This window comes from Drosophila subobscura, chromosome U (genome assembly GCF_008121235.1).
Source record: "Drosophila subobscura isolate 14011-0131.10 chromosome U, UCBerk_Dsub_1.0, whole genome shotgun sequence".
Classification (NCBI taxonomy): Eukaryota; Metazoa; Arthropoda; class Insecta; order Diptera; family Drosophilidae; genus Drosophila; species Drosophila subobscura.
This window is the reverse complement of record NC_048534.1, coordinates 16,311,179-16,328,330: the sequence shown is the minus strand read 5'-3', so window position 1 is coordinate 16,328,330 and position 17,152 is coordinate 16,311,179.

Genomic DNA, 17,152 nt, shown 5'->3' with positions numbered 1-17,152 from the left:
CAGTGCCCCCAGGTCCTGGAGACCTCAAACTTCCCAACGCTTCCCTCCACTCATCCAGCATTCCGTTTAAAGTGTTTTGGGGGTCGCACAAATTGAATTATGGTTTTATGTGTGAACACAAATCGATCATAAAATACTAATTACGCTTCCCGAACTGAGCACGTTAACACGCTCTTTCTTCGAGCTCCAAGCGGAGCTCCATCCACCCACAAACACCGTTGCAGACACGGCGATTAAGAGCTTAATTATCCCATTGCGACACTTCATTAGTTTCGGCCAAGTCCTGCAGGCGCTCCTACTCCGCCGCCTCCGCCTCCTCCTCCTCCTACACCAACCGAAAACTTCTTCGCCACGTTTATTGCAATTAATTTTCTTGAGTTCAGTTTTAGTTTTAAGTGCCTGCTGCGAGTGTGTTTAGGAGCGAGTGGTGGGGAATCCTCTAATATGTCGGGATAGGAAAGCAAACGAGAGGAGGCAACTGGATGGCAAACAGTCCCAGGGGTTTGCTGCCATTTCGGTTTAAAGCTGGTGTCCGGCATGGAAAAAAATAAACCCCAAATGAAACATATTTCCTGTCATTGCTCAATTAAATCGGATAAAAGAGAGACCGAGCAGAAGGAAAAGTCCCGACCTGCACCTGTCTCCCTGTCTTTGTTTGGCTTTTTAGCTTCCATTTTGCTTTTTGCCACAGCTAATGGAAATTTCCGTTAGTCCGTTGTGAAGCTTATTTTTCTTTGCGCAGCTTTTCACAGATTCAATTTGGAACGGTACATTGAATTAAATTACATAAACGAAGATGGGAGCCAGAAATGGCAACTGAGAGATTGCAGATGGCAGACGGAGGGCCAAACTGTAAAGAGAGAGGAAGATTTTGAGGTAAAATGCTGGGGTCGCCCGTCAAGCGGCAACCGTAACAATAATATGGCCCACAAAATCGCATAACAATGAAAATAGCTAAATAAAAAGCCAACAACAATAGTCGAAACTCCTTTCCAAAAGGAACTTAGCCGTCAAGAAGGAAAGAAAAAGAGCAGAATGTGAAATGGACTAGAACTGGTGTTAAAGTCGAACTGAAGATGCTCTTTTATGGATACAATTTAGGCTTAGAATACCACTTTAATGCTTCGAAATAACGTCATTAATTTGTATCATTATACGTTGAATGATGATGCTTCTAGAACTTTACTTGATGGAACACCTTTCCTGTGTGTCGTTGCATTCAAATTCATTTTCTACTATTCTCTGAAGTTTAACATTTATGAATACTTTCTAAGTTGCCTAAATAACTAAATAATAATTTTAAGTATCTCTACCTTACCTTCCTATTAACTCTTCAATGTGGACATGTCCCCCATTTGAATAGAGTAAACCTGTGAGCTGGACCCAATCAAATTGAAGTCATCCCCCATTGTAATAATAATTGTGAGGACACACATAGGCTAATGCACTTAAATTGTTCTAAATATAGAAAAAAAAAGGAAAAGAAAAATGGAAAAGTGAAAAGTGAAAAGAGAAAAGAGAAACACACACAAAACGAGAAGAAACGCAAGAGCCAAGTCAATTAGGCGCATTTCCGGTCAATTCGCTTTGTGCCGGAGACCACAATTGAAACTTGGCCAACACAGGGGCAGATACTCGTTTAGAATGAATAAAGACAGACCCTTTGCCTGATGTTGAGTTTTAGTGGAGAGCCCAACACCAGCACCAGCACCACATCGAAGCACTCAACTCCTAAGCGCATGGGAAAGCCATCAGTGAAACGACATAAATTATGTTCTTTATGGCCAGCCAGCAAAGAAAAGTTGACTTTTTGCATTGAACTCCGGTGCATAAATCAAAACGTGGAACTGCGTTTGGGTTGGTTGCGGTTCGGACATGGATTGGAGATGGCCAACTGTTTTCGGGGGACAACCCGTTTCGTAGTTTTAACTCACGTAGACCTGATGCACGTTTCCAGGGCTCATTGCTGCTGGTGCTGGTGATGCTGCTGGTGCTGGTGCTGCTGTCGCCGCAGGAGGTTGCCGCACAATTTGGCACGTGTGATAAACTCAAAATTGTTGCTGGCAGGCCAAGCGCTGGACGCGACTGCAAGTGTCAGCATTTTCCAGCTGAAAAAATCTGTTTCTCTCTCATTCTGTCTCTGTGCTTTCTGCAAACATTTTTTTCCTCCCATTTTTTGGGTGGGGTTTATCTGTTTCGCATGTAGTTGACCTTGTGGGTGGCTCCCAGCAAAAAGTTGCCGCCATTAGGGAACTATTAGCTGCGGGCCTCGCAAAATATTTAAAATTTCTAGCCCATATTCTGCATCTCTACTGCATGCCTCTTTCTGTCTCTCTCTTTTTTCCCCCTTCTCGAAAGGAATGCTGAAACTATTTTGCTGAAAGTTTGTCAGCAATTGAGAACATTTTGTGGAATTTTTAATCATTTTTTTGTTCAAATTAAGGTCTGGCATATTTTGCAAAATATGACAACTCAAAAAGTTGTATTACTCGTGCATTAGGGGCAAAATTTATTTTGGGAATATTGAGGGCTAACGATTAAATACCTTGGGCTTGGTATGTGTTTAGCACGGACTTTGCGGGACATGCCATTTAAACGTTGTTTGGAATTTCACACCATAAGAATTTCAATTGCATTGGCTTATAATTGGCTGGACATAACTTCAGAAGGGATTTGGCATTAGCCACTTTAAAGAGTTGAGAGCTAAAGCCAAAAAAAACGAATTTTACGGAGATTTTATCCCCAATGTTTATTAAAGTTTGGATCGTGTTAACACAATTTTCAGACACTAATAACATTCATGATATCAATAGTAGATAACATTCAATGAATAAATAGGCCAAAAGGAAGCTGTTTCCAATCAAAGTACTTCAAGATCACCCAATTTGGGCCCTACAATCGATTGCGTCACTCCAACTCCCTGTAGGGGCGTTTCCTGCCCGACTGCCCGGCTGCCCGGCAATGAAGTGAACATTCAGCTTAATGGATGGACCCAGGCCACCCCGTGTATCTACTGCGGCCTTTCGATAGGAACTGCAATGCATAAAGAAAACATGTCGCCAAACGCAGCACACAATGGCCTCGGGTTAGATCCGCTGGCAATATGCTATACGAGCAGACGTGAATGCGAATTTGTGTGTGTGTGTGTGTGTGTGTGTGTTTGTGTGTGTTGTTCAGTACTTACGTGGCCCTTAGGTGCATGCCCCACATGCCCCATGGCTGCCTACTTGCGCCAATTACACGTAGCAGGAGACAGGGACAGAGCCTAAAGCCAGAGGCCATGCGATAACCAGCCCTTTGAAGTGCTCAACTCTCATGCGCTATGCATGATGGGGATGGGTATCTCGTTCCACTCTTTGACACAGTCGAGGTTCTCTCTCTTCTCTCTTACTCCATCTGTCTCTCTCTGTATGTGCCACCCTTTGTGCGGTGTGTCGCGCGTCTAATTAAAGGCGCCGCACGTCGAGCTCTGCGACAATATAGATTTCATTTTTGGTGGGAGAGTAATGGGCGCTCTTTGACCGCAGCTGCCACACAGACTCGTATGAGAAGAGACTCGCAGAAGGGAACTTCAATGCCACTCTTCAACTCCTACCCCTCGAAGTGTCTCTCCATTGTAATTTGCAACTCTGTTCTGTTGTCCAGCTACAGCAAGTGCTGACGCTCTGATTTAATGTGGAGAGCAACCAAACACAAACCAAACCGAATCAACGCCAACCCTAAACATGAAAGATGGCTCTCCCAGAGATGCCGAAGCTTTAGATACCCTGCAAGATTGCTCAACGCTTCTACAATTTTACCCATAGAAATATTCCAGAGTCTGGGATGATATTTACAAACTTCAAATCGAAATCAAAGGGCCCATTTGCTCATAGAGAATCAAAACGGGCATGCCAAATGAGTCATTACAGATATGGCATGGATATGCAATCAGTCGGGTGGCATGGCATAATTTTCCCCGTCGCCCCCTTGCCCTATCCTGTCGACCACATCGAGTCATTTGTTAACAATCCAAAGCGGTGGCGGTTTTCGGGGGAGGGACAGCGCCAAATGTGCGGAAGTGTGTAGTCGGATGTGGCTAAGCATACGCCATGCGGGCCATCAAAATGTTGTTTTTGTTGCCTGTGAGTTGCTTTGCTCGCTTTTGATTTACACTTTTTTTGTGCTGTTTTTTCCGAGCTGTTTTTGGGTGTAGAGGATTTGGGGTGGGTTTTTATTAAGCAAATGTGCATGAAAATCTATGCACGGATACGCGAGCAATAATAGGAAATTTATGGCTGGCAAACGTGACACTGCTTCACAGGACTGCAGCTCGCATTTAACCCAGTCCCTGCCATCGTCCTGTATCCTGTCCTACGCTCCTGCAGAGCGGAAACTGCTCATTCGGCCCCCGGCTGAAGGGGTTTTGCATGTGGAGAGAGTTTTGGAGATGCCTCTGTCGGTTCGCTCAGCATGCAGTTTTAATTGTTTTGTCGCTAAAATATGTCACTGCGTCTCCCTCTAGCTCTCGCTTGCCGTCCCTTTCTGTCTCGCCCTCCCAACATTCTGTCCGTTTTTGTTGAATTTTATGGCATTTAATTTTGTGTAAACTCTAACATACACACGCCCCGAAAATGGTTACAAAATGAAAACTTTCGCTTTAATAACATAAAATAAACAGGAGTGCGATATGCCAGCCATACGAGTATCTGCCCGTCTCTCTTTTTTTGCTCTTGTGTTTTTGGGGTGACCGCAATGAACGTTTATCTGTTTAGCATTTTTTCACAACTTTTTTGGCAGCAGTTTTTTTTAGTTTCATTTGAAATTGAATTCATATGGGCTGCTTTGAGGATGACTATTAGTGATAATCGTTGGAAAAAAAACCAATAGAAAATTCACATTTGGAATAAACGAGCGCTTAGCATGGTAAAAATATTTAACTGATTTAAGTGCACTTTGAAACGGAGCTTTTTGAGAGTTATAAAATGGTAAATCCGAGATTTGTACATCAGAAATTCATGAAATTTGTTTAGGAAATTAGTTTAGCATTCAAGAAGCATTCCAAGCGTTATAATTCCTTTTAATACAACTCATTGCATGCCAACCCCGCCAACCAATACCTCCATCTTTTCATTCAATCATTAGAATCAAATAAAAATGAGAAACAATACCAAACACAGCGCTGCCATAAAACTGCTTCATCTAGAATCGCGATTCCCTTTAATTTGAGTATGATAGCAAACCAAATTGATTTCCTTTATCCCGCGGATGTGCTGCTGCCTGCCTGCCTCCTAGTCGAACAGTCAATGTGCTCCCTTTTACGCCGATTGGCAGCACCACTAGAAGTCTGTCCAGTGCCACGCCCAGCGCTGAAGCACGGGCGTTTTTATTGCCCGCTTCGTGTTTTTACTTTCCCAAATATACATGTACATATATATTTTTTTGGTTTTTTCCTGCCTCTTTTTTGGCTTTTGGCCATCCTTTGGCAGTTGCAATTGAATTGGGTTCCCATTGCTGTGTGTGGGTGCGTGTGTGGAGCAGAGGGGGAGTGAGCGAGTGTGGGCGAGATTTCTATTAGTTTCGTTTGGGGGTTTGTCTTTTATTTCTTGTGGCTTTGGCTTTTATTTGATTTGTATGGGGATGTTTGCATATTTCAGCTTTGATTTATTGTTGCGGCTCCGCTCTGGCATCCATCCCCACTGGCTTCCCCTTGCAGCGCTTCTTTTTCTGCCTGTGAAGTTTTCCTAATGGCCATTGCCATTTCATTTCAGCAACAAGTTTTCCCCTTCACGGCTAATGCAACGCGGCTCTCAGCTGCAACTATCGCGAGCACTTTGGCTCAAAGCAACCCACCCTTCCAGCAGTCCTGCCACCTACCACGCTGTCAGCCAGCTGTGACAGGCGTTGGCAAAACTTTTTAATCTCGTTAGCTTGGGCGGAATAATAAAATTAAAGCCCGATGCCAGGGCACTTTTCCAGGTGCGCTGAGGGTAAAACTTCTGTGCAGAAATTTCAATACGCCATTTAAACTGATAATTGTTTCGTATAAATCATTTTGGCCAACACACTCACACACACTCAGAGAGGGAGAGAGAGAGAAAGAGACGCACAGACACACGGAGAAATTACCTTTTGGCCCAGCAGAAAGTTAATTAAAAAATTGCGGCCAGTGAAAGAGACGGCGGCCAGAGCTTTTTGTGTAAGTAGCCTCCTCGGAGCGAAACAGCTTCCAGGGCGGGGGCTCTCAAATAAACTGCAATTCAATTAGGGACGCGGCCATAAATAAGCCACAAGAACTGGTGTACAGGCGGAGGAGGTGTTGTGGCACAGTAGTAGCCAGGGGCAGAGTGTGGGTGCAGAACGGGAGCCCCCCAGTGACTGTAGGCTTACTCTCGTATTTAGTTAAATATTATTTTAATTTCTCTTTCGTTTCGTTTTAAGTCAGCGCCATTTTGCGGTTGGTCAGGACATAACACAGATAAAACGATGCTCTGTCCATCTCTTCCACTGTCTTTCTCCATCTATCTCCCTCTCTCACACCAGTGCTCCCTCTTTACCACCTCCCTTTTTCGGGTGGGCAATGTGGGGTTACTTTGCTTTTTTGTGGTTTAATCTTTTATAAATAACAAATGGCATAAGTTGCCTGCCTTTTCGGGCAGTATGGGGCGTGGCACCATTGCTGGAGGAAGAGAAAGCGGTTGGCGGGGGTGTGTCACTGGGACTGACTGTGTTTTTTCGAGGTATTTTATATTTTTGAATACCGTTTGGTTTGTCTTTTCTGAGGTCTTATTGTATGTTTCTGCTTAAATGAAAAAAGCCGCTGAAACTTTTTCAGTTTAAAATGCCAAATTAAGGAAACCTGTGGAGACTGTGCGTTGCCCTACAAAATTCGAGAAAATGAATTCCAGATCCCGTTGTCTTTCAGACAAACAAAGTCGGTTCTCAGTCATTGATCCGTGCCGATAGGTCTTTAAATGTAGCTCGTCTCTCCCCATATCGAGCACTGCACGTGCATACCCCAACTCAAACAATGTCTCGAAAATAAGGAACCCAGCAAACAAAAAACTGTATACAAATACAAAATTTTCGCTGTGGCAACTTGGGCTAAAGTAATTATTTTTAATAATTGACTTGGTGTTTGCTACTTTTTTCCTGGCCCACTCTTACGCTCCCCTCTTCGGCCAGGGAAAATTTTGTGAACTTTGAACTAATTTGGCAAAGTTTTTTGGCTCTGTGTTCGGGCCCGCTGTACGAGTTTATGCATGTGGCTCTGACTCTGGCTCTGGCTCTGGCCCTGACTCTGGCAGCTGCTTGGCCGGCCTGCTTTTGCTTCTGCTTTTGCTCCTGCTGACCTCCAGACCGCACTGAGAGCGTGGCTCAAACTAATTAAATTTATGGGTCTGGATGGATCTTTTTTCATTTGGGAAAAGTCAATTTTAAATTTAAACTTAAACAAATGATAATTAGATGAGTTAAGAGAGAGAAGTTGAGCTTGAAGTGGGTAGGAATCATTTTATTTACAAATTTGTTCATTGATTTTCTTTAAATTACGTTCAGTTCCAAAAAATACTTTCAAATGCGCTTAGGTTCCATTAATATAAATCCATTTTAATTCAGGAAATGTTCAAACCCCTCTGCTAATCGATTTAGGGCCAGAGAAAAATACAGTGGATTCTGCATTCGATTTTTCAGTATATTAAATTAAATGAGTCTAACCATAAATATTCAAATGCCAGGGGCGACAAACAATTGGTAATGAATTGCGTTCGACTCTAATTAGATAACTTAAATAAATACACGTGTAGCATAATTAATTTGCAATTTCCAAATATTTTTCACCATATTTTCCCTTTCACCCTATCTCTCCTCCGAATGGTTCGTTCTTTGTTCCAGTTAATGCAGAACAAATTATGTACGCATAGAGCAAATATTTGGCAATTAAAAAATTGCATACTGAGTTTTTACATAAAATTATAAATTGCAATTCAATGAATTTTATACAAATTTTGTGGCTATACATACAATTAATTGGGATTCTGTGTTGGTCAGCAGATGTTTTCGATGTGTGAAAGGGCAAAGAGGTGTGTACACAGCCCAAAAAATAATTTAAATTTCGATTACAGGAAATCGAAGGGCTTTCATAGGCGGAAGTACACTTTCAAAGACAGTATCATCCTTATATATCCACCATTAAATATCTGTAAATACCCAACAGCAGAACTAAAGCTTCTTATTTGCTCCATTCTTACGCCTGCAAGCTACTGTACACTGTTTGAGGGTATAATTAGCACAGCGCCCCTTAATCCTACATGCCACGCCGCCTCCATTTGTGTACCTCTGCCTCCCTGGGGGGCAGCTGAAATGCACACGCGACTAAAATACATTAGCGCCTCGACACGCGGCCTAGAGTCGAGGAGGAATTAAACCGATCGCTTGGACTAAGCGACATTCCCGAAAGGCCAGTGGTGGGTAAATGGTTGTGCATTTTTCCTGACATGAGGCATGTCGTACTCGTACCACTACGAACAGTTTCCCTGAAAGCTTTTCTCAACTCAGCACTGCCTTTAACTGCTGAAAGCCCACACAAATGTAAATCATTGTCTCAAAGAGAGATGCTGAAAGATAGCCATAAAAGTATCATTCAGTTAGAACTTGCGTATATTTTCCTGTCAAATTCATGTCTGCCACTTCCACACTTAGTCAGAAATACGCAGTGCATATTAAAATATTTATTCTAAATCTCTCTTTGCACATATGGATGTACTCTTTTCGCAAGCGCTGATATTTTTTCTTTTATACTTTATACTTTTATTTCCAGGAATATTCCGAAACAAATCAAGTTGAGAGGGGGTTAAATTCCCACGCAGACAGACGGTTACAAAATATTTGCATTACTTGGGCTGTTGGTTGAGGCATTTTCCGGCCCACCTCCTCGGACTCTCGGGCTCTGCTTCTCCTTCCCCGTTAACAACTCGCATGAGTTGGAATTGTTGCGTCACATGCGTCCGACGCGATGCTACGCCCGGGTTGCGTTTTAGTGTAATTTCCGCAGTCATTTCCGACAACATTTTATGCCCCTCTGCGCTTATTGATATCGCCTGACTTCCACACTGCCTACACTCTCACCATGACTCCACCGCACTCTGCATAAACTTCTTGTTCCATCTCCTTACTCCCTGCCACATTCGTATTTATTCTGAATTTAGCCCAATGCTTTATTTTCGTATTTGTCTCTGTCTTTCATTGGAAATTGTTAATATTCGTAAAAGATCTACACATTGTGTGCACTTAAATTCGCTAAGATGTCGCTCTTACGTAGCAGGTTTCCCCTCCCCTTTTCATGTCTAAAATATAGTGAACCATATTGATATCAGCCGACACGTAAACGTTCCCTGAAACTCTCTGTCCCTGCATTTTGATGATTTGTTGACTATGTGAGAGAATACGATAACATTGACAGCCTCGCTTTGCTTATGAGCAATCTCTCTTCCTTGTGATTCTTGTCATCCGTTTATCATTATTTTTATTGAGCGTTTACCGAAAATGCTTTAAATTGAATTATGGCATTCGATCCATATTTATCCACTGTTCCTCTGCTCCCACCCACCGTCCCTCATTGTCAGTCTAAATGGTTTGTTGCATTTAATTTATAGCGCACAATAAACTTTTGCGGTTTCTGGCAAAACTTCAACGCGCCAAATGCCGCAGGGCAATTACAACTGAGAGGGAGGGCAGAGGGCAAAGCAAATATGAAAGAAATATAAGTACATATTCCGACTATTAGATACCCTACGTGGACTTACCACTTGGAAACATCTAACTAATTGACTTTCAATGGGAAATCTAAATCTTGTCCAATTTGGTTACTCTAATATTTAATATACTTTAATAATAAAATTAGTAGATCTTAGCATATCTACCCTTCTGCGCTTTAATTACAGGGTATACATACATGCATATAAAGGGAGAAAGGAATAGAGTAAGTGAGTGAGTGAAGTAGTGAGGAAGAGAGAGCAAGGCAATGCATCAGCTGCTGCTGCTGCTTCTCTTCTTTTTTCTGACCAAATTCTTTCTCTTTTATGCTTTTTCCCCCTGATATGCCGCCGCGCTGCTCTCACTCCGCCTCGTTTGCTCAGCTTATCCCTGCAGCATGCACGAATTTTATGAATAATATCCTAAAGGCATTAATTTTCAAATTGGATATTTTGCCCATTTCAGCCGGCGGTGCACAACTGTAAACAAGAGTAAATACTTCCAGCATCACAGCATCGTATCGCAGCGTATCATCCATGCACCCCGGTGCCTCACTGCCACACCCAAAACCTTGGGGCCATATTGGGGTAACAGACCGTAAAGGGCGAAATATATGTGTATGTAATATGATTAAATTTGATCAACAAGCAACTCTGCCAGAGACAGCATTGTACAACCAATGTAAGGCAGAGAAGGAGTACTCCTAGGACGAAGCGAAGGATGTAGCACCATGGACATGGAATGGTCCCGAGTACGGTAGAGAGCAAAAAGCATCAAGAAAGAATACGGAAATACAAGAACCAAGCACGTTCCCCCCAGCTATCTCATCTATAAATGTGAGGCCTGACCATAAGTATCGTTATATGCAGGTCCGTTACTTGACGTGGCATTGGGATGGGTATGATGGATACAGGAGATGGTTTGTGATGAGTAGTTACGGATAAGGAAATGGAATGGCATAAACTTGGCTGGCATGTGGTTCATGCAAATGTTTCGCTCTTATAGGGTATCCCCCAAGCCCACTTATTACGAGTCTTACTTGGCTGACAACATTTCGTCTGTTTGTTCCTCTCATATTTGAGTGTGCGTGTGGCTGGCAATGTGTTATTTATGGCTCATTTATGATTGGGAAGCGTGATATTTGTGAGATATTGTAAAACAAGCAGCCAGCAGATCTATTCGTTAGATGAAAGACGGACATTTTCCCCAAAGCCTTTTGCATTTTGATGAGCTTATGGGAGGCCCTTACTCATTTATCGGGGGAAATTCTGCAATTCGATTAGGGTTCTGTCATTCTTCCGGAAACAGTGCTGTGCTGTCTTCTATAATCCAATAACGAAGTTAATCCACTGACATCCTTGTTTTCCACTCATTACTGAAATGTCGTGCTGTGTCCTGTCATGTTGCACCACCAATCAGCGCCGGAAACTGTTGCACATTACGCATACGCATACGCCGCTTATGCCACAACCAATTGACAACTGTTGCTACCACTAGCGGTGGCAGTTGCGGCTTCAGCTGCTGTCTGATTGAATTTTGATTGCTGTAGTGGATTTTTGCATAAGTTGCAGCAGCTCACTCTCTTCCTTTGCTGGCTGCAACTTGTCATGTGCAACTTGATGCCGTTGCCGCTGATAAATCTAATCAGTGTCGCGGCCAACGTGCAACATTAAGCCGACACGCCTCTCGTCAGTGCTTACCTTAAAGGTTAGCGTCAGGCAAAACTTTTGTTGCAACTTCTTCTTGACGAGTGTAAAGCGGGGAGAGAAAGGAGAGATTGAAGGCAAAACCTGGAGATTGGAGCAAAAGTTTTCACTTAAATTTTTTATATTATTTTGCTTTAGCTTTACACCCGTCCCCTGTCCCGTACCCTCTGTCTGCCTTTCTTACTTTTGCAACACTGCACGTAGTAACTTTTTATTATTGTATTAGCAAAAGTTTATTTTTTCTCTGCTTGCCTCTCACTCTCCTCTCCTTCTCGCTCTCTCTGTCCACCCCCGACTATTCTTTGACTTCCTTCCAGCCACAAAGTGTGCTACATCTGTGCTTGGCACCAATCGATAGTTGTCTGCAAGCACAACTGTACATACACTCGCAATCCACTCCGGCTCTAACTTCGCCACTTTTCAGTTTGGTAAGATGTTGCGCTTTTGTGGCCAATGGTTTAGATTTAATTTGGCAAACAGCAAAAGGGATGGGGCCACATTTTGACAAAGTGTCCATCCTCGATGTCGTCATAGTCGTCGCATCGGAACGTCTCTGTCCGTGGATTGTCAAACTGCACTGTGGTTGGAAAGTCATTGCAGTGATCTTTTGGTATGTGATTGTGCACAGAAGTAGGAGATATTTTACTTTAAGTAATCGAGTATTATTATTTTCCACAACCCTTTATCTGGAATATATTATAATGATCTTATTACAGACAGTGCACAGTAGGCATTCACAATATTCAACCAAGGTCAACAGTTAAAGTCGCTTTCTATCGCCAAACCAAACTGCAATTTGTTACCACTGCTGAAACGATCCAAGAGGCAACTTTGTTGCAGTCTCTGTGTCCCGGTCCCGGGCCAAGTACACTTATGTGTGGAGTCGAAGCGAGTACGAGTTTCAGCACCAAAAAAAAAAGGCTAGAAAGGAAAGGGAAGGGGAAAGGGAAGCTGGAGCCACTTGACAGCCACAAAGCGCTTGGCTTGTCACCCGCTACTTGGTCAAAGCATTGCGTCAAGTGGCTCTTGGAGCAGTTAAGCAACGTTGCCGACGCCATAAATGTTGCCGCACCAGAGCCCCGTGCGCTGTGCCCTCTCCTCTTGTGCTCCTTTGGAGTTTGTGCAACTTGCAACTTGAGTAGGAGCCGCCACACCAACAACTATCCAGAAAAGTAAAAAAAAGGCAAACGTTTGCCATTTTTCAGGGGGGGATGAATGGGAGTGACTGCAGCTCGGCACAGACAATTTCACAGCAATTTAAGTTTTAGCTTTTGTTTAAGCAACACTTCAATTACAACGCCTTCAGAAACTATGTCAACTGTCTTGGAGGATGCGTAAAGATGCAAGTACAGTGAAGTCTCTATATGTTGACTGACATTAGTAGGTATTGGCGGGTCTGGAAGTAGTAAACCGCATCCACATCGACGATTCACTGTATTTTGTCTGCCCTCCTGCCCATTTTTACTCTTTCTCGAAGGTGATTAAACTCATTTGCTGCACACATGAGCAAGCCCTTCCCACGCTCCATGCTCTGCTCCTTCCTTCCCTCAGGTTTGTCATACATTTTTGGCTGGGAAAATAGTTGTCGGGAAAGCGCATCGGAGGCACGTAGCAAATTGTTGCCAGCTGCTGTTTGCAGCTCAGCTTGCCACACAGAGATACTCGCCCACACAGGTGCACTTTATGGGTTGACTTTAAGTTTTGGTTCGAATTGGCTCTGGCCTTTTGTCCGAGCTGCCTATGATTTATTATTTTTCAATGTGCTCTCCCTCTGGGCACAACCTTTTCACTCACTCACTCACACTCTGTCCCGAGTTTCTCTTGCTAACGATTCATTTTGTCACATTTTTATTAACTGATGGATTGCCTGTGACCCCCAACCCCAAAGCACAAACCTGAGCAAAACTTTCCAGCCAGGTCCAGGGCCATGTACATATGTGGGTGTGAATACCCTGTAAGAAATTAAATGATAAGAGTGGTATGAGTAGGAAAGAGTTAAATATAATTAAAGCATCGACAGGATGGAAGTTATTCACACACACAAAAAGTTATAGGTACAAATAGACGAGCACTGAGGAATAAAATAAAAGAAATAAAAGCTTATTCTACACTATCCTCTAATTAAAGATATAATTATTATTTTCTATCAGAGCTACCACAGAACTAGGGCACGTTTGGGTCAAAACCAACTTGAATTTAACTTTTCTCGACCATATTGTGTTGTTCTTACACGAGCAGGTGCTTTGTCACCCAAGCCCATTAAACATTTAATGTGAGCCGGCCAATAAGAAAAGTTTTGCGCTCTTTGTTTGGCTTAAACAGTGAAACCCTAGACGAACATTCTATTGGTTTCATAGAGTAAGAAAATCAGCTTGTGAGGGATCACATTCATAGTGTCCTTCATGAGTAGCCTTCACTGTTTGTCTCGAATTTCCTGGGGATGTGTTGCTTTTGTGAATGTGATTTGGTCAAGTTTTGTCTATGTTATTATAATTAATTACTCTTTGGAAACTTTGACACATTTAATTATTATTTTATTAATACATTTGGTTCACTCGATGCATGGCGGGAGGTCCTAATGAGTGTGCCACTGTCCGATTCGATTTCAGAGTAGAAACTTATTTCCTTTCCAGCTACTAATTGCTTCAGGAAAGAGAAAACTTTCCGCTCCTTGGGTTTTAAGTGTTTGCTTAAAGGATTCTGACCCGGAAATCTTTTCTCTTTTGCTTTTTTTTCACTTGGAGCTCCATTTAATTGTTTCCACAAAGTTAAAGCCAACGAGAAGGGACGTGTTCTTACGCTTCTTACGCGTCACAACTTTTATACCCGGTACTCGGTACTACATCTGTACCTCCTCGGTTTTTTGCCAAATTTAACAATTTCTTCATCTGTCATCTACATCTACAACACTTCTCACGCCAACACGCTCCTTTAGCTCGCCCCCCTACCCTAGGGAAGAGTAATTAAAAACTGACTTTGCACGCACCCACACTCACTGGTTAATTTCGAGATTGTAAAGCCATAGGGTACGGTAATAAACAAAAACAAAATAACTTAACGAGAAAAGAAGTATAAACTGTAAAGCAAACATAAAACATCAATTTCCACTTGCCTTTTACGTTCCTCTTTTCCTCAATGCGCTTCTTCTTTTCGCATGTGTCGTGAAGCACTTATTGTCCTCTTCACACACATGCATACGTAACCCGCGCGACGAAACGACGAAACGAACGAAACGAAACAAATCCAACGGGATCGAGCGAGAGATTCTATTAAGAGCACAGATTTTGGGCACATTAATTTAGGGTGAGGCATTGGGACGGAAGTTCGGACGTACACACTGAACGAGAGAGAGTCAGACTAGCTCGAATTGGGTAGCCTCACCCTATTAGGAGACACTTGAAATGGGAGCGCTGACACTCGCTCTTTGCTTTTTGCGCCTCTTCTTTTTTCTTGCGCTTTTATATGATTGCATGGTAAAGGGAGGGGACAACTTCGCGCCTTTTTTGGCACATTTTCACACACACACATTGCAAGCCCTTGGTGCAAATTTAAAACATTTTTGCTCTATGTACGTACATACATTTGTACGAAAAATAATACACTTTTAACACTTCACTTTCACATATTGCCGCATATTTCCAACGCCGATCTGCTTTTAGCCTCTTTGTGCTCATCCGCAATTGATCTCGCCATATTTCACTGCAATCACTAACACACACTTCACTTTCACATATTGTCGCATATTTCGCAAATGATCTCGCATTTTTTGTCCACTAAATGTTCAACCATTGCACCACATTTAATTTCACTTCACTAACACATACTTCACTTTCACATATTGCCGCATATCTCCATCGACGAGCTGATTCTAGCCTCGCTGTGCTTCTCCGCAATTGATCTTGCATTTTTTGCCCATTAAATGCTCAACCATTTCACTACACTTCACTTACACACACTTTTTGTTGTACACTGCACACTACTCCACAACGATACTTTTTCCCGTTTAGTTTCCCGAATTTTCCCGTATTTTCCCGATTTTACCCGATTTTTCCGATTTTTAGCGGACCGAATCCGTACCGGACCGAACGCGCTGACAAATTTTTAACTATTGAAATGGGGATGAAGAAGCTGCAAAAGAGGTTAACTGCGTAGGTGTTGGTGGCGTAGGCAGCGCTCCCCTACTCTTAAATCTAATGCACATATATTGTGACGAGATATGGAATGTTCGCTCTCTTTACATTTAGCTAATGAGGAAGTGAAGAGGAGAAAGAATACGAAAACATTGAGAGCGAGAGAGCAAAGTAACGGCGAAACAATGCGAGACTGAGCTCCGTCGTTCTTTTTGCTTTGTATGAGTGAATAGGAAAGACAATTGGATTCTTTGTGTTGGTTGCTGATGACTCGCTCTCCTACTTGCAAATCGGATGCACATGTATTGTGTCGAGCACTTTGACTATCTGTCTCTGGATTTTTGGTACATTCTCCATTGTCAGTAAAAAGAGGGGGAGATGAAGAAGATGCGCTGTTGGAGTGCTCGCTCAATCGACTTGGCTATTGATGATGATCAAGAATATACATATGTATATATGTATGTACCTAATGGGATCGGAAACGTTTCCTTCTGTGCGTTACATACAACCGTTATTCGCACAAATACAATATACCCTATTTACTCTTCGAGTACCGGGTATAAAAACTAAAGATTTGTTTAGTTTGAGAAGCTTTGAGGGATTGCGGATGGCGAAATGGAATGGGGACTCGGATCAGGATTTTCATTTCATTTTCTTTCATAAAACTTCTGTGTACTTTTCTGTGCAGCCAAATCGAAGTGCAATGGCAAATGCTTGGCCAGAATGCTGGAAAATCCGTTTTGACTGGCCCGCAAGCAAAATAAAAAGCGTTTTGCAGTTTGTGTAACTATTTAAAAACTTTTCTCTGGCACGGGCCACACATCCAATTGGAGTTTCCCTCATTCTCGCAAGCACCAAGACGAGGGTTGGCTAACAATATTCAGACGTTCTCATCAGTTGTGGAATCTATCTTCTATTCAAACTTGCTCAGCGACCCTCTCCTCTAAATACATACATTCATGCACTTATGCATGTATGTACATACATATGTACTTATTTGGAAGATCCCATCAACATCGCATCCGCTCCATTCAGCTCACCCCGAAGTTTGCAACAAATTAAAATTAATCCAAAACTTTGGGGCATTCCTTTGTGTGGCTGATGTTGTGGGAGCATACAATATCGATGCCCGATTCGGTACAAAGTTTTCATTTTGTATCGCATTAAATTTACTTGCCACATGCAAGCGAAACACTCCAGCTATGGGTTATGCAGCGCATTAACAAAGGGCACAGTTGGGGTACGGGCATGGGGGAGATGATCTGCATTTTTAACGGCATATTTTAATGCCTGATTTTTAACGTCGACTCGGCGCACTTATTGACAGCTGCGACAGGCATGTGATACGCCCCCATGCGTCCTCAAACCCCCCGCCACATGCCACACACTTTGATGCATATGTCATGCGATACACAACCCAACGAAACAGAAATTTATTTGCCTGGCGCCTGTCAAGCCACGCAACTTCCCGGGAAACCCAGGAAACCCAGAATCCAACCGAACCAAAGAGAGGCATAAAAAAATGTTTAATTTAATTTTGTCGCACCAAAAAAATACGTACTACCTATCCTACATACATCCACA